Below are 23,534 nucleotides of genomic sequence, written 5' to 3'. Positions count from 1 at the left end.
ACCCCAATAATAGTTTGCAAGCTTTTGATGAAAACTGAAATTTAGAAAGTCAGAAGAGAGCAATCTGAAATTGAAGATCTTCACAGTAATAAACTGGGTCAGGTTATAAAATTCTCTCCCTCCTATCAACCTTAATAAATTAATTCCTTTCCCATTATTGTGTGTCTGCCGTTTAATCATATGCTAAAGAGATTACCTTGTCATTTGAAGTGTAAAACTGACTCAGAAAGAAGAAAGGAAATAGAAGTCCAGAAAAGATTGGCTTAAACTGCCTGTCATCCTTTGTGCAAGGATGTCACTACCCCTGGGGGCCCTGTTATCACTGTATATGCTTTTTCTCTCCCTGCTTGCTTGCTCATCCCCATGGTGGCTTGGATAGCAAATGTGACCTCTCCTTACTACTCCATAATTGTTTCCATAAATGATCTTTATTTGTTGTATGCTGACATCATATTCTTGCCCTTTTCTCTCAACTGATTGCTTAACATAGAATCCCTAACTGACCCAGAGGTTTGCTGTTCTGGGTAGACTGACTGACAAGCACCTTCGGGATTCACCTACCTTACTACCAATGCCAGTGTTACATGTAGTAAGACTCAGATTTTTACAAGGGTTCTGGGGATTCAAATGAAGGTCTTCATTTTGTTCTCTCTGTTCCCACAGATGTGATATTAATTGAATGAGGGCAGAGAAAGGACTAGTAAAATAGCAGGGATGAATAAAAAGACTTTATTTACACAATAGGTTTACCTCAGTTTTAGGGGCTAGCTATATTGTAGACAAAATTGCACCTTCAATTTAGCCATATCGATTTTCAAAGACTTTGATTATGTCAAATTTCTTATAGCTCATTTTTCATAGTCTTGAAACACTTCAAAATTTCTTCTCTGAACTTGCTACTGCCTCCCTTAACTCATGCCCATTTCAAGCTCTTTTCAGAACTCTGTATAGTAACTTTCCCAGGAAAGTAACAGACAGAGCATTACCAGGCAAGACCATTTAACGATCTCTCTCTGAAGAGGGCCTGGGCTAATACTTGCATATCCAGGGCTGTGCTTCTGTGCCTGTTGTAGGCAGAGTCATGAACTGAGAGTCACTCTGGGGTGCACGTAAGAACCAGAAAGGCTTGTAAAAAGTCAGTCTTATCCCATTCTTTCTCAGCAGCTTAGAAATTTATCTCTCCTTTAGCAGGAGTGATGTTTGCTTCTCACAACCTGACAGCCTGCTAATGGCAGAAGGAACTAGTGGCAGGATTGATTTTACATGGTTTATTCTGGCTGCCCAAAGATCTCAGAGAAGTTAGTAGCTTCCAGACGGCACAAGTAATAAGTAGCAGAGTCAGAGCTCAGAGCTGCTTCCTTATTTTGGTGGCAAAGTCTCATATCAAATATATAACCAGTGTATGCAACCGTCTTTAAAAGAAGTGTCTTACTAGAGTGAATATACCTATTAGCTTTTTATAGTTACTATTGTTGCTAAAACTCGTAGGAAAGATTTTAGTCGAACAAACTTATATCATTTAAATAAATGCTAATCATGAAGTTAAATGCTTTGAGACCATAACAAACTTGTCTTTTTATAGTTGATTTATCAATTGCTTTTATGTCACCTCATATTAAAGTCAACTGCATTTTGCTTTTTTAAATAAATTTGGTAAAATGTATTAATGGAAAAAAAACTAATAAGATTTCTAAACTACAAAGTAATCAAATCATGCATTGGTACACTTAGTCCAAATATCCTCATTATAAAAAAAAAAAACAGGAAAAAAAGATTAACTTTATGTATGAGCATTTAGCAGATTTTCTCTTGAATTTTCACTGATAAGATTCAGGCCAATATTTTTCTAGACCCTTTTTCTCAGTTGATTTTATGTATTTAGCTTCAAAATTAACTATATTCACATAACTATCAATATATTTCTATTTAAAAAATGATCTAATGGGCTAGGCTGAAGTATCATTGAATATATTTTCTATCATAAATACAGCATTCAAGGTAAAAAAATCACAAAATATAAAACTACTTTTCTGGTTTTATACTCCACTTTTACATTGCTAGCTTGTCCTTTAAGTTCACAAGTGATAACTAAAGCCATAACTCACACTATGCAGTGTGGAATATCTAGCAATAGACCAAACCACATGCATGTGATGAGAGATACTAACTCTGATATTTGCATTTTAATTTCACATAATTAAGAATTTTAGATTACTGTTTATTCTTTTATGAAAAATTTGCACATTTATTTGGAGGATCTAGGTATTAATTTGTTATACATAGAGCTTTTAATGTGAAGCTTATCGTTATTCAATTTTGTGACCATTATTTGCACCTTTAATTATGCAAAAGGTTTAAATGAGTCCATATCTATGTATGTGTGTATGTTCAGAGATTTCTTTCATTTTAACAATGCTTCAAGATAGAGTCCTAAAATTTAAGTTATGAAAGAAAACCTTCTTGAAAAGGACAAATAATGTTCAAGCTCTGGCACTGTGGAGCCATCTTTTATTCTTTCTATAGGAAAGTAATTGTGTTGATATTGAGATGTCAATGATAAAAACAGGTTTGTTCTTTAAGAGTCCAGTCTAATAATTGCTATCCCTGCCATTATTGGGACAGTAATGCACTCAGTGTTTCCTCCAATAAGGTTCAGGGCACATTATCTTACGAAAAGTGGCAATTTCAAAATTGCCAAAAATATTCATGTTCTTTTGAAGGCATTTTATCAATGGTATTGATTTGACCCAGAAAACTGGGTTTGCTAATGACTGCTTTGCTAAGTACATGTCATAGTTAAGTTTCCGAACCAGCAATTTTCAAATGAGTGGGTTGTGCATCGATCAACACTTGTTCTTAAGACTACATCTAAAATGTGATTACGAAAATGATGCTTACTTAAATTGGTGAAAGACTATTTGTGGAAGCATTATTGTGTTATTTCTGACACTATTTTTGACATACTTCAAAATTTGTTCTATTACTATGAAAAATATTAGCTCTATGAACATTACCTTTTTCTTAGGTTTTAGACAGAATATTTACTCTTTATCTTTAGGAAAATGTTCAATTTTCAAAGTATGAAATTGTTTTAATCTAGAAGTACAAAACAAATGGAATATTGAATATTCAAAGCAAAAATAAGTTCACATTTATAACATACTTCCATCTTTAATGTTTAGGCTAACTGTATACCGATACCCATTTTCCTATGAAACACTTATTTAGAAGTAATGCTATTATAGAACATTGTTGGTTGTAAATGTATTGGGTTCTGTTATCAATAGATTGACTGAGTGTAATTCAATTTCATAAAGCAAATTTGGACATTTCTGCTTGTTGTCTAGGGCTGAAAACTCAAGAAGGAAGAACGCAGAATTTGCTGTAAGATTGTGTCTACGAGGAATGTAGAAGATCCACTCACAAAGCCTAACCCACAAAACCACCCAAACATGATCTGAACAGATGCAACAGCAAGTACACTAATGTGGGAAGAGAAAACACAAGCGGCCTAAATTCTACACAAAGAACTACAGACAACTAAGCAATGCTGAGAGCCCAAGAAATACACTTCTTCAGAGAACAGCAGACCATGTGACTATCAAACACCAAATGGGTAACCCTGAAGTTATACATACAAGTAACATTATGCAAACCAAATAGGTTGTACATATATACATATCATGATATCTATCACATATATAGCATATAAATACCACATATATATAATTAACAATTAATAAAAATGGGTAAGAAATTTAAAAATATCACCGAAAGGTATATGAAAATTTTGAAGGGAGAAAAGAGACGTGGAAAAAGATGTAACTGTATGATTATCCCAGGAAGAATAATACACACACACACACACACACACACACACACATACACACTTGGTTTTTCAAGACAGGGATTCTCTATAGCTTTGGAGCCTGTTCTGGAAATCCCTATGTACACCAGGCTGGCCTCAAACTCACAGAGATCTGCCTATTTCTGCCTTTTGAGTTTAAGGATATAAAGTCATGCCCCACTGCCCAGCCCAAAAAAGTAGAATTGGGGCCAACACTGTGAAAATTCTGAGACTTGACCATGCTTGTCAAACTAGTTTGCTAAAGTTTCATGGAAATTGTCAGAAGATACAAGACTCTTACATAGGAAGGAAAAAAAGGCTTGATTATTTCTGGGAAAACAGTACACCGAATAACACCATTTCTTCCAATTTTTTCTAAAATTCTAACCTAATATGTGACACAAGAGAGCCAGGTGTCTCCTGTTTCAGCAGTAGTTAGAGTCATTAGAGAAGAAATTGACATTTGAGGTTTTTTTAAAAAAATTATCTATTGTTTTATGTATATAAGAGCTCTATCTGCATGTGCGCCTATAAACTAGAAGAAGGCATCACATACCACTATAGGTGGTTGTGAGCCATCATGTGGTTGTTAGGAATTGGACTCAAGACCTCTGGAAGAGCAACTAGTACTCATAATCTCTGAGCCATCTCTCTAGACCTTACTTTCTTATGGGCACTTAACAGTTTTGACTCCTTATGCAAGCTCCTTTGAGAAAATAAGCTTCTATCCCAGGATATCTGATGTGGGATTCCCCTCTGTATGCTGTGAACATTTTTATTATCATTGGTTAATAAAGTTGTTTTGGCCAATGGCTTAGGAGAGCAAAGCCAGTTGGGAAATCTGAACAGTAATATAGAGAGAAAGCAGAAGGAGGCAACGAGAAGCCATGTAGCTGCTTAAGGAGACAGAGAGCAGAACTTTTCCTGTAAGCCCTGCCTTGTGGCAATACACAGATTAATAGAAATGGGTTAATCCAGGATGTAAGAGCTAGCTAGCTAGAAATATGCCTGCATCATTGGCCAAACATATTTTAATTAATATAGTGCCTGTGTGATTATTCAGTTCTGGGCTGCCAGGAAATAAAAGAGCAGTCTCCGCCTTCAGACACCAATGCTTTTCTGCAAGAAATATGGAACCTTGAATCATCTGGAGGACTTTACCCTAGCAAACTCTTTGACATGAGTTTCTAAATTCAGATCGATTGGCTGTGTTCACAGATCTGTATCTGTGAAATGGAATTGTGTCTCAATCAAGTTCAGAAATAAATGTCAACTCCTTAATTAGTTCAAATTACATTAGTTAATTTAAGAGAAGCTAAGAAAGGGGTGTAATTGACAAGATTTTATGCTATTATGCTATTTTTATTTTCCTTTGTCATTCACTTATATATTCAGTAATTTAGCAAATAGTCCCTGTACTCCATTATCTATGACATGTAGAATGATCACAGTTGATTAAGTCCTTTAAAACTAAGATGATCTCTGTCAGCATTATACTGTTATTGATACCTAGTTTAAAATGTGATTGTAATAAAGGATTCTTAAAATGTATTTTTTTGGGGTGACTATTTTTGTTAATATTTGACATTTCATCTAAAAATATGTTTCCAGATGTCACTAGAGTCTGCTTCATTCTTGGTTTTCTATTTGGAATTACTTGATAAAGAATTCTATTCAATGGAGGCTGTAATCAGTTACTTTTTAGAATAAAGGGGATTTAGAGCATATAATTGGGAAATGTCCAGCTATTGACTTCTTATCAGTAATATTCTGCTTTTTCTAAACCAAATTTCTTCTTTTTCCAAAGTTATGCTTTGTGAATTTCTGACAGCTATTCATTTATAGCACCAAAATAGATATTTCTCTTTTTTCATAGTTAACATTTTCATAAGTGATAATTTATTGCCCTAAGTTTGCTTCTTTAAGTATAAAATGATGAGTCTGATCAAATATAAAGAGCTGTAGAACCATCGCTGCAGTGTGGGTTTGGGTCATCCACAGGACCCCTCTCCTATGTATCTTCCTGGTGTTCTCCAGACTGCAGCCCCCCAGCTCTGTACCCATTGATTTGCCTTGTTTCTGTGCTGTCGTTTTCTCTGTAAAGAAGTGAAATACAAGGTGAAACATGTCATATGTGGTGATATTAATTATTTATTTACTTTCAATGAAAACAACCTGACAGCGATTTAAGGAGGGAAGGATTTATTACAGCTGATTTCCTTGACTTTCCATCAGCAGAAAAGGCTCCACAGTGGAACTTTGTGTTGTAGGGGTACATCTCGCAGCAAACACAAAATAGAAAGCTTGGAGTAGGACTCATCAGAGCTATGAAATTGAGTGACCCACACCAGGAAGCAAGGACTCCTGTACTATAACTTCTCCACATGCTGGAAAGAGCCACATGGCTGGGGACCAAGTGTGCAAACATGTAAGGTTCTGGGGGATATTTTACACGAAGCTCATAACAATATTCTTTTACATCTCAATTCTTTTTTGATTTTGAGACTCCTCCATTTGCTTGTATGTATTGGTCATTTATTCCTTTTTAACTTTTAGTGGCCTTCCACTAAATGCTTTTCCTTGAGTAGTTTGACGAATACATTTTTACCTCTATTTCTTAGCTTTTATGAATATAGATGTTGTACATATTCATGTATAAGCCATTGAGTATACATTTATTTTAATATTTTGCAAACCATCTGGTGTTAATGGTTATGGTTGCTAGTTTACTAGTTTTCTCAAGCTGGCTCTACCAGCTTGTGTTCTTATCAGCCCTGCATGAAGGTTTGCTGTTACATGTCTTTGATGACATTGGATATTATCAGTCTTTCCATTTTTTTCAGATGGTAGATGGATTTTCATTGGAATTTCTGAATTATCCTATATTTTAATTAAGATAGTGATCATCCATATTTTCACACTCCAATGTAAATACATATATTTTCATTTTCCTAAGATTATTCGCATATATCTTTTCATGTATGTGGCTTCTTTGGTGAAATATATATTCAGACATTATGATTTTTTTCTAAGGTATGTTGTTATGTGACTACTAAGATACATGAATTCTCATGTGTTCTGGAGAGCAATTGCTTTTAAGCTAAATCTTCACACATAGCTTTTCTTATTACATGTCCTACCCTTAATAGAAGAACAAAGGCTATTAATTTTGATTAGTATTTTTAATTTACAAAACTGTATCTAATTTGAGAGATCAGAATATTTGGATGTCATTGTCAACAGTCTTCTATATTCCTCTTCTGTTAGTGGCTTTTGGATTCCTTGGATTCCAGCTCCCATTTATTGGGTGTGGTATGTGGACGCTCACGTCACTTTGGTGACAATTTCCCCTGTTTCCATGGGTACAAATACTGCCTCCTATGGACACAATGTTTAAAAGAGCTAAATATATAGGATGCTTATCACATTAAATCTAGGTAGGAAATCTTTTCTTCATTTAAGCCACTCATATCTTAAAGGAAACAAAGAACCCATGAGAATGTTGGCACCTATATCAACTTCCTTATGTACTAAAATTTATTTGATATCATGACTGACTAAAATGTGTTTAATTAGGCCAAGTGACACTATTTTAGTATAAATATTAATAATTTAGTATCTCATGATTACTCCATTTAAAAATGTTATTTTGCTATAAGAACCACTAGTTTTTAAATACTTTTATTTTTTCTTAAATCCAGACTTCCCATTGATATTATATATTTACAATTCAAATAATGGTAATTGGAAAGATTTTAAATTAATATATTTTAGCAAACTGATACACTTAAACATTTTGATGTTGGCTTTAAATAATTAGTCTTTGAAATTTTCAAACATTTTAAGCATTGACATGTGCACATTAAAAAGGAAGGTGAGTGTCCTCTGAGGCTGAAGGACGTTTATCCAGAACATTCAGTGCTTCAAAAACATGACAGTTAGTAGCTCTTGTTTCCTAATTCAGAGATCTGAATCAAATACTTTTTAATGCACAGCTAACCTACCGGACAACCTTTACATTCTTTCCAAGGTTTCTTCCATCAACAATTAGAAATGCTTTTAAATTCTATATTATATTTGTATAATTCCCTAGTTAAAAATTTTAGTTAAAATTATTTCATTGAACTTTCAACTCATATTTGCCCTATTGATCTTTTAAAGTTTATATGAATTATGTTTGGAAGAAAGTCTATAATGTAGAAGAACAAACATTTAAGTGTTAAGTACATACATTGTCCTAAGTTTATCAAAGCATGTGTTCATGCATATACCTCACCAAAATTCATACCTCAAAATTAAAAATAAATCTAAGAGAAAGTATGTACCTGAGAAAATAGACAAATCATAGCTTATAAGATGATTAAAATGGATATTTTAACTGACATGATAACATCAAACACTGAAAGTTGTTAAGGTCCTGTGCTTTTGATTTTTCTAGTTTCTTAACTCTAGGGAAAACTGTTGTTGATATTTAAAAAAATAATATTTACATCTATTCTCTACGTGATCCTCCTGTTCTCCATGCTATGGATATAGATTTATGTCAATATCAACTTTTTCTAAATAGGACCACTTTAATTTTAAATATTTTTGTTTAGTAATTTTATGTCATGTGTGTATATAATGTGTTTTGAAAGAATCTGCCTTCATTGTCTCTCTTTCTATTTCCACCTCTGTCTCTTACATTACTGCTCCCTCCTAACTACACTGACTTTTATTTTTTTCATGAACTGCTGAGTCTATTTTTTGTTGCTGCACAGTATATGCAGAGGTCTAGGGGCATCTGCCAGCACATGGGTCAGTTTTGCTGGCTATATCCCTGAAGAAAACTGACTCCCCTTTCCCCAACACCCAACAATTGCCAACAATGGGTAAATAATAAAATTTTTCAGGCACTCAAATTTTTGTTTCCTAAGCACCTTTGCCACTGGCATGTTTGATACTCCATAACTCTTTTTATTCATGAAGTAGAAATCACTGCTAATTCTGAAGTCAGTCTAAATGAGAGGAAAACAATTTATTCCCTGTCAAAATTGTAATGCCAGAAAGGAAAGGATAGACCTTGTCTAGGAGTTGGGTTTCATAAGTCTTTAGAGAGAAAAGAAATTGCTTTAAAAATACATTATTATCTAAAATACTAGAGAACACCAAGAGCGCCATTTAATTAGGACATCATCGCGGGCTAGAATGACAAAGAAATTCCATTATTGGCTGCTGTTTGATATCAATTTCCTTCTCCTCTTTGGTATAATAGCTGGCAGTTATTTCCTGATGAAATCTGTGTGATAGGCATAGAACTAAGTTGTAGAATTTTCAAAAAACACGTCTGATAAAAAAATATTTGTTTACTTTCTTAGGCCTTTCAGAAAAGCCAAATTATTTCAATATCTTTATATATTAGTCTCATAGTAGTCTACAAATGTGGAGATGAAAGCTTTAGAGCATCCTTGCAGAAGAGCTGCTTTGCAGAAGAATTTAGCTCAGGAACTAAACTCAGGTTCAGAGAGGGAACTCTGGGTCTGGATCAAGGCAGCCAGCCTGCCACTGTCATCATTTCCAAATGCCTCCCTGAAGACTTTTCAATGAGGAAATCACTCAAAGTGATCTTAGAGACAGTCCCTCTGCTTCATCAAGTCTATAGAGTAATGCTATTTGCTGTACTGTAGTCAGACTTGCTTTTTTGTGAGTTATAGTCCTTTATTGAGAGACTAAGAAAATATGTATTGACTGCCCCATCCTCTGTTGCCCCTCACCCAATGCTGCGATTTTTACATTTCCAACATTATTTTTCAATTCAAATTGTTTCCACCAGATTTTGTTTTCTGAGTTTTTTCTACCTCCTTTTAATCTTTAGCAGTATATATAATGTTCTTTTGTTATTTAAAGTTTTATTTAGTCTTTGGATTGACAGGATTCAAGTATCTTTGGGGTGTTTGACTGCTTCTGCTTTGGACTTCAGGAATGTAAACCTGACTAATAGAGATCTTAGCGTTGTCTGCCAGAGCTAAATCACTGACAAAAAAGGGTTGAACAGAACTGCCACTCATAAATATTCTTTATGTTAGGACATGCTAGGCTGTGGTCTTGAAAGTGTTCTTTAAAACTATGAGCTGGCTTACAGCAACGTATTGTCAACTTCATCAGTTGTTATTTATTGCATATGCTTTGAGCCAGCAGTGTGTGGTCAGCATATTTCACAAGTTATCGTGGTATAATTTTCTCTCAAGCCTGCTTCCTTCTATATAAGTTATTGAAACTTCAAATATGGGTTTTGGATTTATAACTCAATTTTTTGTACCTAGGATGATTTTCATTAACAAATGAAATAACTTATGCTAGTGGGTTGATCTTAATACTAACAAAAAATTTAAAATAAATGATGGTAGTCTTGGCATTTCTGGGATTTTCAGATGAACGGAGAATGTGATACGTATAGCAATAATAATTAAGAGCATGGGGTCATGAAGTTGAGAGGAAATGGGGAAACACAGGAAGTTTGTAGAAAGGGGAGGGTGTGATGGAAATTGTATATACACACATATAATGCATACAATTTAAAAAATACTAAAATGGGTGTTTAAACCATTAAACATTACAAAATGACAAAGACAGAAATATTTATCAGGTTTTATATGATTTTTTGAGCTTGAACAGCACAAGAATTTATTTATGTTGCAAATGTGTTTATTCCCTCCCAGCCTTCCTTCTATCTTGCATATTTGCTACAAACTAACTTAAACCACTCAGTGATTGTCCCCATGTTTCGCACCGGGAACTGCAGACTGATCTCAGGGGCTGCTGTGCAGGAGCTCCAGCCTTCGGTAGGGTAGTACTGGGCAGTTAGAACAGCAGCTGCCTTCAGACAGCCCTGCAGCCCCAGACTGGACAGTGGTGACCTCGGGATCTGACACAGTCCATCTGCCTCGAGAGCTCTTCTCAGCAGTGGCCTGCTCCTGCTTTTTATTCTCCTAAAGATTTCTGCAAGCTCAGACCTCAAAATCATCTCCCGTGGATGTTTCCCATAAAACCAAGTATTGCATATGTGCGCAACTACCCAGGCCAGTATCCCCCAGGTCAGGCCACCGAGAGAATGTGCTGCTTATGTCACGTGACATAAGAGTGCTGAGTACGATTTTTATTGCACAAAGCAGTTGTAGGCAGGGTAACTTATGACACCTCTGCGAGAAGCTGTTGGTCAGGCCTGGAATCAATCTCTACCTAACACTTGGCTGCTGGAAACCTGCCCGGATCCAGTTAATGCAAATCTAAGGAAAAAAGTGGTTCAGTACAGGTGCAGGTCTCAGCATAGCCGGAGCCAGAATTCCCGGAGGAAATGACGCTGGCACCAGCAGGGTTTTCAGTGCAAACAGTGGCATGAGTTGCCAATACAAGCAGCTTCTTTTCTTTCTGTAGTGTTTCACCTCAGTGGATTCATGAGTAAAGAACATGAGGTCTGCCTCCTCCATCTGGAGAACCTTAAGGTCTCTGGACAATGGGGCAATTTTCTCACAATTTATCAAAAATTTTATCAGGATCCTGACATGGGTCTCTATCTGACCAGCTGGAAATAGCACCAAAACATCCATATCAAGATTTCAAGCAGAGAATTCTGCAATGATCAGTATTCCCAATACATGTATATGAATCTGAATTCCTAATCCCATTTTGGGCATCTGAAACAAAATACTGAAAACAAAAACAAAAAGTAGGAACGATATAAGTTTGTAATCTCACAGTGTAGGTGCTGTGGAATCCAATATTCAAATGCTGTCAGGTTCATTTGTATGGAGTGGCCAGTGTTCTCACAAGGCAGGCGACCCGGCGCAAGGGATGCCTCAGCCTTGCTTATAGCCTCTTTATTGGGTCTAAATCTCATTCTCACAGAGAAGCCCATATGGATGAAAGATCATTTGAAAGACATCTTTTTTCTTGCTTCTATTTAAAATCTTTCTATCTGATACTTTTTAATTTTAAAAATCCTATTTTTCATAATTATTTGAGAAATTCATAGATGTTTACAATGCATTTTGATCATATTTACTTCCCATTTTTCCACATAACTCTACTAAGGCTCCACCCTCGAGTCCCTACCTCCCCAATTTCTTGTTCTTTTTATTTTTATTTGCAATACTGTTTGGCCAATAGCTTAAGTGTATTTCTGGCTAAAATAATCTTATATCTTAATTTAACCCATCTTAATTAATCTGTGTATCACTATGAGGCTGTACCAGTGTCTGTCTCTGACTAGGCTATATGGTTTCGTTAAACTCTGCCTTCCTTCTCCCAGCATTCAGTTTAGTTTTCATTACCTAGCTCTGTTCTGCCCTGCTCTGTTAGAGGCTCAAGACAGTTTCTTTATTAACCAGTGGTATTCACAGCATACTGGTGTGGGAGGTCCTTCTGTCTATGTGCTGCTTTCATTGGATAATGAATAAACTGCCTTGGCCTGCTGATAGTGCAGAACTTAGGTAGGTGGGGAAGACAGAATGAATGCTGGGAGAAAGAAGGAGTTAGAAGACCCCATGAAGCTGCTGCCACTGGAGACAGATGCACTGAAACTTTGCTGGTATGCCAAGAACCCATAGTAATACACAGATTAATGGAGATGGATTAAGTTAGGATGCAAGAACTAGCCAATAAGAAGTTAGGACTGATGGGCCAAACAGTGTCTTAAATAATACATTCTGTGTGGTTATTTTGGGGCTAAGCTAGCCGAGCGGCCGGGACAGACAAGCAGGCCCCCCTCCTCCTACATCATACAGAGGGGAATCCCAGATCATCTACCAACCATAAAGGGATGTTCCCTTTATTCTTAATCCTCTCCAGCATAGATAATTGTTGTAGTTTTTGATCTTAGTCATTCTGACTGTAAAAGGTATCGCAGTCATTTTGTTTTGCATTTTCCTAATGGCTAAGGATGTTGAACATTTCCTTAAGTGACTTTTTGAGATTCTTCTGTTAAGAATTCTCTGTTTAGTTCTATATCCCATTTTTTAAATGGATTATCTGTAATTTTGTTGTCTAATTTCTAGAGTTCTTTATGTATTTTGGAGATCAATCCTCTGCTTGGTGTGGGGTTGGTGAAGATTTTTTCCCATTCTATAAGCTGCTTTTTTGTCTTATTGACTGTTTCCCTTGCTTTACAGAAGCTTCTATATTTCGAAAGGTTTATTTATCGCTGATCCCTACCTCCCTGATTTCTTGTTTGTAAAAGTAAATAAATAAATAAAACTTATATAGCCCACAGAGTCTAGTTTGTACTGTTAATATGCTCATGGGCATGGTGCTGTCCCCTGGAGTATGTTCAATCTACTCCTATCCTTAAAGAAAACCCCTCCTATCCCCAAAGCTGTCTACTGTCCATACCTTATCATGTCTATGTGGAGGTGCCTGAGCCTCCTCTTATGCTTGAATATTGACTGGCTTGATCTTCTTCATGCAATTATAGCTACCAAGAGTTTACGAATCCAGTGGCCCTGTCACATTCACAGATGCTGTTTCTCTCTGGACCTACTGAACCTCTGATTGTTCAACTATTTCTAGTCTTTCTTCCACAGTGGTTCCTGAGCCTGTAGAGGAGAGGATGAATTACAAATAGGACCCACTTTTTAATAGCCCATTGGCAACATCTGAAATGCTGATGTAACATATTAAAGCCATGGGGAAGTAGCTAGCCTAGTGAAAGTCTCGGCCCTGGAATCCCAATTGTGGGAACCCGGTTTATCTCAGGATGTATTTTTGAGACACTGAAATACTTTTAGTGGTGGAAGGACTAATCCAAATAATCATGTAACACGCTAACCGGGAGTGTTATGAGAGACAGAATAAAGTAATTTTTTTTCTCTAGGAAAAATGGAAGTGTTTGGAAAGAACGTCTTTTCTTTGCCAGGGAGATGGTAAGGAAAGAGGGAGGAGGGGGAATGGGATGGGGTAAGAGGAATGAGGATAGTGAAAAGGAGTTGGGGGAGTGCCGCACACCGCGAACCCCCCGTCTGCGCTCTTTTTGCTAGAACCCAGTTTGCAAGCTTCGGGCAAGGGGCTGGAGGTTGAGAATACACACACAGAGACAGACGGACACACAGACCTTCCAACACTGGTACCAAAAAGCCCCCCTTTAATAGCACCATGGAGGCTCAAATACCCTGCAGTCAATGGCCAACAGGTGAAAATCCCATCCTCTGATCCTCTAGGCTAGGCACAGCTTCTAGTAACTTCAATTAGAAGGCTCTAGACAGAGAAGAGCAGCTGAAGGCCAGGACCTAATTGGTCCTAACAGGGGAGAGGAAAGGGAAAAAGGAGTAGGACCCTGGAAAGTTAGAGGGGAGAGAGGACTTTATCTCCTTCCCTTTAAGATCCAGGAAGAATTGGAATACAGAATTACTAACTAGGTTGACACTACATTTCTTTGGTTCCAGATGTTGCTTTTTGGAGTTTTCTTTCCTTCTCATACAGCATTCTGTGCATGTTTTTTTTTTTTTTTAAAAAACAAAACAAAAAAAAAAAAAACAAGTAGTCAACAGAGTCTGCTTTCTCTGAATATTTCAAATCTGTTCCTGTTAATTATTCCAAGTCTTGGGTAGGGTTGACCTAAGAATTATCCAGAGAAATAGGGGCTGAGTTTGGGATGGAACACAGGGTTTGTGCCTACTAGTTAAGGCTCTCTCAGTAAGCTACATCTTTGGACTGTGAGAAGATCAAATTCCTCCTAAAATAAACACAAAAATCAAGGAAGGCTGCACTAGGCACAGTGGAAGGCATAAGGTACTGCAATATGACTGTACACTATGGCTGGTCAGTTATACAATGGTGCTAAGTGGCATCTTCTTGCCCTCCATCAACTGTAAATATGAAAAGGAGAGTGACCAGAGAAGAAAGCCCACGACAAGATTTTGGGTGAGTGGGATTGAGTTGGTCATGGATGGCCTGAGCTTACATTGTGTACATGAATAGATATTGAGAATCAGGAATAAAAAAGGTGGGAGAGAGTCCAAAGATGACATGAATGGAGAGATTGTCCTTAAGCAATGTTTTTGAATGCTTAGTTTTGAGCATTCAAACTTAGGGTTGTAGCTATTCTGGAAATAGAATCAAAGTAATAGTTTCAATACTCATAAAAGGAACAAGATTAAATCATAAACAGAGGATGACCAGTGTAAAGGGTAAGCTGGCACTTTTGGCAAATACTTTTCTTTGGTAAGAATTAGGGGAACACCGAGACATTCGTTTACACAGTCAGCACATGTGAAAACAAGAGAACATAGAACTCTCTGAAGTGAAGTTATCCCCGGCCTTACATCATGCAATGAATGATAGATCGAATCCAGAGCTGGGTCCGGGCTTAACACAAACTGTGTGCTCGAGGCAAGCATTCATGTGTCACTTCTGAATTTTGATTAACTTCATGTCAGGAGATTATGGGTAGTCTCTTGAATCTAAAGACCCCTTTTCATGCGGCCAGATTTACAACCTCTGAGGGCAACATAACAGTAGACAAGTTAGTAATGCTATTGATGGCAGTCAATGTGTTCTGGGAAAACAAACATCAATCTACTAAGTAGGTTGACAGCATGAGGTGCCAGAAGACTGTAACAATAGTCTTACCAGTAAGGAAATGCAATTTCCCCTGCTGTGTTTTATGCCTAGCTTTATACGACTACTACATTATACAAATTAATATTTAATGCTGTTCAACATCATGCTTGTCAAAGAGTAGCACAGGATATAAAGTGCTGCGCAATCACACATTTTTCTGTTTGACAGAGGGTAATATGGTACATTTCCTTGTTTTTCTTTGCAGCTGCGGGGAGCTCAAACTGAAGTCCTCAGCATGAAGGAGTGCCCCCTTGCAGCAAACACTGTTGTGTGAAGTGGGCGAGGTGAAGCAGGGTGTCCTCAAGTGTGTCCAGATTAGATCTCTTGGACTATCAGATAGTGCCTCGTGTTTCGAAAGACTGGGTCAACGTCTTGCCTTTAAACATAAGCCTGTATCCTTTTTTTCTTATCCAAATTTACTTGGAAAAATAAGTTTGCAAAGAATAGAGACTAATATAACCAAGCAATATTTTGTTAGTTTTATGCTCCCCTCCCAATAGACTTTTTTTTTTTTTGCCATTAGGGACGAGAATATAGGCAGATAGAAGAAATAAAATGGTACATCTTATAAACTCGAGGGGGAGATGGTACAATCTCACAGCCAGTTCATTCTTAGGAGGCAGATTATGAAATCATTCAAGTTTTTAAGTTCTTAGGGGAAAAAGGAGACCTCTTTTCTTATTTGCTTTAATTTGAATTTGACTTAATTTTCTCACAATTCGAATGAGTTTTGGCTTAGTAAAATTGAGCTTCCATGTATTGGATTAGAATGGTGATGTTACTGGCTATGTCCAGTTTAAACAAAATGAAACAAAATGAATCCATGCTGGCTTACACTCATTCCTCCTTCCTGTATGTTCTGTTCACATTTTGAGTGTCTATTATCATCTATCATGCATACTTAATCACAAAAATTTCATTTAGAAATTTTTATCTGTCTTGTTAAAATACTTGTTCCCTCAATGTCCTTTCTATAGCTGAATACTGCTGTCACAATTTTCACATTGGCAACTGTATAGTCATGATATTTGCCGTCTCTAGAAAGATCTCTGTGCTTATAGGCGCTGACTACAATGACCAAGGAAGTGTCTTGATCAACACTAAAAGCTTTGCTCTTCTCTGCAGGAGAAACAATGTCGATTTTTTTTAAATCAGGTGAAGACATTCAGAGTCTTCTTCAACTCTTTTTTTTTGACTCATATTCCAAAGTGGAAAACCACGTAAATCTAGTCCTGTATTTCTCAATTTGTAGTTCTCAATTTGTTCTCAATGTAGTTCTCAATTTGGTTATTACCTCCAGAAACACATCCCAAACTTTGAGCTTTACTTATCTTCTGACCCAGTAATTTTAATGTTGGTGACATCTTTTGGTATCAATTCAAAACCATGTGTTAATTAATCAGAGAGCTGAAGAGAACATTAAGCTATTAGTGAGCATAGCCAATGGCGCTCACTGCTATTTAATGCATAGGGCAGACCTCCAAATAAATTACATTTGTTAATACTGCTTTACATTTAAACACTCTAAATCTAAACTTTCTGAGCCCCAAATAAAAATTCTATTGTTATCATATACCAAGATGAATGTTTCTCACTGTTTTTAAAATTTAAATTACATGAAAATTTCTTAATTTTTTCTATTGTCATGAAAATATCACTTAGTAAAGAAAGACCTTATTCCAGAAGGATACAGTTGATCAGGGTAGTGAAGACATCCAACAAGTGGGGAAGACTTGATGACAGGAGCAGGAAACAGTTGGGAGCATATGCTCAAGTACACGATCCTGTGGGAACCTTTCTCATCAGAGCACTCAGATGTAACTGCTGTCTAAATTGAAGTGTCTTGAAACTTTCATAAAAGAACAATTTTACCAGTCCTGTTTGTGAGTTACCAATATAAAATCTTGATTTTTAAGTTGCCCATATAGCACATCGTATCTGCACCATAGATGGGATTAGAGATTAGTACAGTCATTGTGAAAAACTGGTTGGGGGTTTATATTAAAACGTCTGAAATTTAGACATATGAAAGAACAAGAAAGCCTACTACTGGCTATTTTTTCTGGAGGAAATGAAGTCAACATCTCAAAACAATACTTGTATTCCTATGTTTGTTGTACTGTCATTCATATTAGTCAAAACATAGAAGCAACGTCAATGTCTGTCAATAAGTAGCAATACAATGTATACGCATTGTGTATACATTGCATAAATGTATGTGTATACATGCATATGCACACACACGTGGCTGGATAGCTGACTGAAGTATGGAATTTTTGGTAATGTAGAGAAAACTAGAGAACGTTTTGTCATTTGAAATAAGCCAGACGTAAAGTCTAGTACTACACTTTCACCCTCTTCTGTGGAATCCAAAACCATTGAAGGATAAAGAAGAGTAGACACAAATGGGTAGTTTCCATAAAGTAAGTGGGACAGAGAGATGTGGGATTGATAGAAAATTTTAAATCCAAGACTCAGATTTCATATCTTATCTAAGATGTCTTTCATGGGATTACTGTACATGTACACATTGCTTCACAACAATCCCGTATTGTATTTCATGGAATAAAAAATAATAACTTAAAATCTTCTTTTCTTTACCTTCTTTCCTCCTTCCCTTCCTTCTTTATGTCTGTCTTTCTTTCACCACTTATCTCTTGTCATTAATCAGCTATCCCTTGATCTCTGCAGCTATGCAAATAGGTGAATAGCTAAGCAAATACTTACTACCAATCTCTCTCCTATTTGTGTCAATTCTGTAAATGCAGATGAATTGTATGATCTCCAAAATGTGATTTGCAGTGTTTTGAGAGGCATGTCTTCTGGTTATGATTGGAATCTGGAAATGATTTTCCCAAAGAGGTAGAAGTTTGATCCTAGATGTCATGGCAAAACTGATACAGAAAAAAAATTTCTGGGAGTATACGTTGAACCACATTTTATTAACTGTTGCAGAACACACTTTCACTTAGATCCACCTTATAGCTCTAGGTTTCCATCCATATCTAAAATTGTAACAGAATTAAGTTTTTTGGTATCATTTTTTTTCTTTTTTTCTTTTTTTGTTTTGTTTAATTTATTTATTTATTAAAGATTTCTGCCTCCTCCCCGCCACCACCTCCCATTTTCCTCCCCCTCCCCCGATTAAGTCTCCCCCTATCAAGTCCCCCTCCCTCATCAGCAAAAAGAGCAATCAGTGTTCCCAGACCTGTGGGAAGTCCAAGGACCACCCACCTCCATCTAGGTCTAGTAAGGTGAGCATCTAAACTGCCTAGGCTCCCCAAAGCCAATACGTGCAATAGGATCAAAAACCCATTGCCATTGTTCTTGAGTTCTCAGTAGTCCTCATTGTCCACTGTGTTCAGCAAGTCCGGTTTTATCCCATGCTTTTTCTTGGTATTATTTTTGTGCTTCCTAATTTTATGTGGTGTGTGTATGTGTGTGTGTGTTTATAGGTGTGTATGCTCATAGCATGTGTGAGTCAGTTAGAGGACAATTTGTTTTCTTCCTCTTCCTGTGGGTCCCAGGAATCAAACTCAGGTTATCATGCATGGCAGCACACACCTTTACCCACTGAGCCACCTTGACTCTTGGATACAAAGTTTAATTTACAAAAGTGTGTAACTTAATTGTCACATAGGAGCAATTGATTATGATGGCATTGTTATGAATTTAGTAGAGCCATTGGTTAAATTATTCATATAATGATTAAAAGCTCTTTCATAACAGATTTAATTAAATCATTTTATTCTTTAGAAACATAAATTCTCCAGTTTGTTTCAGCCTCTCTCTCTCTCTTCTCATATATGCATTTTTGCCTATGACATGCAGTAAGATAAGATGCATTGTGAGATTAACCTTATAGGCTACATGGGAGAAAGCATAAAATTATTAAACAAGTAATATTTAACCTTTATCTTTGGAGTTTGTAAAAGTAAGTCTCTTTTGTGCTTATATAATAATTTAAGGTTAAATATAAAATGTATCAAATGTCTTGTACATAACTGATTTTTTTTTACAGGAAATTTCTACCTCAATTACAACATTTGTTCAATTTTGAAGAATCTGTTTTTCCAAATGAGGAAAGTGTAATAGCTATATGAATTCAATAGTTTGTAAATTAAAATGTGTGTTTCACGGAGGAGGAGTGCATTGGGGGCTGGAAACAGAGTGGTGATGAGGAGAGGGACTGAGAAAAGAGGAGGGAGGGAAATTGTGGCCTGGATGTAAAATAATAAATAAATTTAAATTATAAAAAGGTATGTTTCAAATTTTGAAGAGTAATTTTTAAATTAGAATTCTACATTAATTCCTTATTCAAAAATTTAAACATAAAGCAAAGAAAACCAGCCCACAAATCACAATCCCAGAGAACCTAGACAACAATGAGGACCCTAAGAGAAACATACATAGATCTAATCTACATGGGAAGTAGAAAAAAACAAGATCTCCTGAGTAAATTGGGAGCATGGGGACCTTGGGAAAGGGCTAAAGGGGAGGGGAGAGGCAGGGAGGGGAGCAGAAAAAAATGTAGAGCTCAATAAAAATCAATAAAAAAAAGATGTAAAAGAACAACCCTTTGAAAGCCCTCTGGAACATATAGATAAACTTTAAGAATAATGATAAAGGATTTAAGTATCTTTCTGCAATATGTGGGTCTGGAAACATATATTCAGTCCTTGCTCGTAGGAAGGTTGTAATATGTAACCCACATGCACAGAGTACTTGAACAAGGTATTTAACCTTTCTGTGCCTGTTTCTTTACTTTTAAAATGAAGATAATAAGAGTAAGTGCCTCAAAGACAGTAAAACTGGATGGGAGAATTACTGCTTACATTAAATGCCCCATCAAAAGAACCTACTGGCTTGGCTTTTATGTCAGAATAAGAATGTCCTTCCAGAAGAGGGGACAAAGCTGAGATGAGGGCTTTTGGTGTTTCCTTGGCCTCCACCCCAGAATTTCACGTAGGTTTCTTTGTCACATTCAAATAAAAATTCTGACTCTATAGCGGCCTTTGTTAGGCTCTTTTCCCAGGCTTATATGGAAAAGGATTTTTTTTTTCTCTTCAGAGCTAGAGGAATTTGCCAGGTTTTTCAGCAAGAATTTAACAAGGGTGAAATACTGTATTCTAAAAAGGCTCAGGGCATCAGAACTGGATACCAGGTGTGTAGATGGGATATGTTCATAACGCCCAGTCATAGGAAAGACAGAGACTGACACGCTTCCCTGTGTGTCTAACTTAATCATCTAAAGCCTTACTGTTCATGTGAGAAACACATGATCAAAGCAAAGCAATGTTTCCTGCTGCATTTATTTTTCCTAAAAGCAAAATAAGGCCTTTGTTTCTGTCTTGTCACTTCAAAATATTTTATGAAGCTTTTTCTACACTTCTATTACCTCATACTCTTTTGCTGTTAATTAACATCATTCTAGTTACGCCTAAGTAGAACTTGTGACAAGCCCCATTCAGTGGCTTCCCTCTTAAGATAGTCTGAATGCTGATGGCTGAATTCCCTTGAAGGCTTCTGCATCTGGAAGCTACCCAAACAAAAACACCATAGTTGTCAAGTGGGTTTACTTTCATTTACACCCTACTGTGTTAGAATAAATTTCAGTGGCAAACCAGAAAACATGTTTTTTTTTTTCCCCACAGATATGAGATGGCCATTGTCTAGGTATACAAAAGTGTCTCATGTTTCCCAAAGCTCTGTTTTTCATTTCAGATCCCTGTGTCTTTCAGTAGGACTCCAATCTATATCCTGTCTGGGTGATGAACTCCAAGGAGACTCTCTCCCTCAACTTCCTTGTGCTTCTTGGTTTGGCAGAATAACTTCTGTTCTGCTAAGTAGAAACACCTTTTCGTGAACTCACCGGATAAAACAAGATTCTTAAGTTTTAACAAATATTTCTAGGAGTCTGAATATTACTAGAAACAAAGGCCTTGCAATTTGGAATACATGACATATGCTTTAATACTTCTTACATTAATTTTTCATGTGAGTTAGCCAAAAGTACTGCTGCATATTGACTAAATTCTCCATTCGTCCTCACTCTCTCTGGATATTTCTCATTATACAGGGTCTGGAAACCTTGACATTCTGATTCCCTGCTCTAAGGTTTGGGTGTGAGTAGGTTTTGTCACCGAAATTTATCTGGGAAATATTTGAATGTTGAAATAATGCACACACATGTCCTCCAACAGCAGTGGAAACAGACCACTAGAGCCATGTTATAAGCTGGGATCAGTGTTTCCCGACCAGAGTCTCTGCATCTCGGAAGGTAGCAAACAGTCAGAAGCCTTTTTTTCCCTCTGGATGGCAGCAGCGGGTTTCCGTTCTCATGTACTTGCTGAAACATGGCCGTGGCTAGAAAGCTAATAAAAGCACATGACTTTTATCCAACCAGCCTTCTGACATGTTTGTCGGCATCAGACATTCCGTAGCAAAGCGGTTTCATTGTGGAAGTGTTTATAGGAACACCTGCTTCTGTGATTGGACCTAAATGTTACTTTCAGTTATTTTCATTGTTTTGGTTATTGTCATACTATCACATTTAAAAGAAAAATTATTAAATTTTTCTCTTTACATTATATCCTTGTACACACACATATGTAGAGGAGAGAGAGAGAGAGAGAGAGAGAGAGAGAGAGAGAGAGAGAGAAAGCCTGAGACTAAATTCTATTACAGTGTATAGAAAGGTGTTCATTTTCTACTATTAGGAGACAATAAACTCAAGAAAACCTGGCTTTCTCTTGAATGAAAGTTTAAATCTCAGAGTAGTTAATTTGCTTTTTTAGCTGAGCCATGTTAATTTGCATGCATTTATGTTATTCGGGTGACAGTGGGAAATGCACACACTAAATTTTGAGTCTTATTATTTATCAGCACGTCTTTAAGATTCTTTAGCTCTGCCCATTAAAAATGAAAGAACAAGCTTTGTATCTGACATGGAGCTTCTGACACATGGAGTTTTAACAACTAGATTTTGGGCCATATTGCTCCAAATTCCATCTTTGAAGATAATCTTAATACCTTCAAAACGTCTTTCTTCAATATCCATTAAAGATTTTTCTGAACTAAAAATAACATAACATATTACCTCCATATTAGAATACAGTCTGAAATATACTTCATTGGAAACAGTATTATGTTTGGAGTTGACTACATACATATCTGTGAGTTCTTTTAAAAGCATTATGGAACATCTCTTATACATAAGATCTATGAGAAATAGTTACTATTGCAGGAAAGCTCCGTGTGGTCATCAACTCAGAATAAAAGGAATGAGAAAGTCAATTCAGCCAAATTATTATCATTGCACAATTTTCTTTGCATATTTTATACTTTAACATATGAGGTCATGACTCACTTTTATTTATAACAGATAAGATCTTTCACTGAGTTCATTTTAAGAGTATGAATACTAATAACATAGCAACTAAGACAGGGTAATAAGAGACAGCTCACTAATGACGAGTCAAAAGAGCTTGTCTCGTATTGGAATATGAAGACAGAGATGAAAGGATAAGGTGAGAAATCCACACTGATCTCTCTTTTTTCAAAAGCATAGTTGCAGCGCCATGTACTTCAGTAGCTTTATTTTTGAGGCAGCCGGGTGTGTTCTGTGTAATCGACACAGGATTGCTTCCTGTGATAGTCTTCTGGCCTCATTTCCTGAAATTGGACTGTTTTTATTTCTATTCAGAGAGACGATGAGCTCTTGTTGCTTTGGATCTTTACACCTTCAGGACCTGGGAAGTCTCAGATTTGCTGGCGCGTGAGTAGGGGTCAATGGGACTGTTATTTTCTCTTTGAAAAAAGTAGAAGCCATATTTGCCTATGTTATGGCTTACCTTCCTCTGCAGAATTTTGCAAACCATGGCGAGCATAGCAGTTGCTATGGGGAGAAAGTGGAAATTGTCATTCATTCTCTTCTTCTTTCTCTTCCTCTTCTTCTTTTGGTTCCTAGTCTATGATGTGATATTTTCTTTCAACAAAAATTGACTTTCACTAAGCTGAGGCTCCTTGTTTGGTGTCTGGGGCATGAAAAACAGAAGATGTTGGAAATTCCTAAGACACATAGACATATGATAGT

This window comes from Microtus pennsylvanicus, chromosome 15 (assembly GCF_037038515.1).
Source record: "Microtus pennsylvanicus isolate mMicPen1 chromosome 15, mMicPen1.hap1, whole genome shotgun sequence".
In the NCBI taxonomy this organism is placed as follows: domain Eukaryota; kingdom Metazoa; phylum Chordata; class Mammalia; order Rodentia; family Cricetidae; genus Microtus; species Microtus pennsylvanicus.
Note: the sequence above shows the minus strand (reverse complement) of the source record.